Genomic DNA, 517 nt, shown 5'->3' on the forward strand with positions numbered 1-517 from the left:
ACGTGAATGAAATGAACGATCACATTTGTCTGCTGCCTGAAATAGAATTCGGTTCCAGGTAAAGGTAAATAAACAGCAGGCAGTATGTTTTCTGGCCCAAACTCCTCACTAACCTTTCAGCGTTTTATAATTCAGGTGTCCTGACAGGAAGCCAGGTGTCTGCACCTCCCCTTGGCTCCATTTTCAGGCTTTAGAAGGTGCAGCCTGTGAAGTGAGCTTTCAGCCCATCGCTGGGCTTCTCACAGATCACATGAGCACAAAGAGACATCAAGTCCACGCTGAAGACAAGATGTACTGGTGCTGCAGCAGTCCGCCACACTGAGCACCGCCAGTCTGGAGGTCTGGGTTTAGGTCCCGGGTCACGATACGAATAAAGAAATGAACAGATTGTTGTGAACATACACACTCATACAGACGTTTACATCCACTGTATAGAAAGACACACAACCTTTTCTCCTCACCGTCTGACAGTAAATCAGACCAAACGTTTCCTGTTTCAGCTCAGTCAGGATCACCA

Source organism: Stegastes partitus, unplaced genomic scaffold (genome assembly GCF_000690725.1).
Source record: "Stegastes partitus isolate 25-593 unplaced genomic scaffold, Stegastes_partitus-1.0.2 Scaffold433, whole genome shotgun sequence".
Lineage (NCBI taxonomy): Eukaryota > Metazoa > Chordata > Actinopteri > Pomacentridae > Stegastes > Stegastes partitus.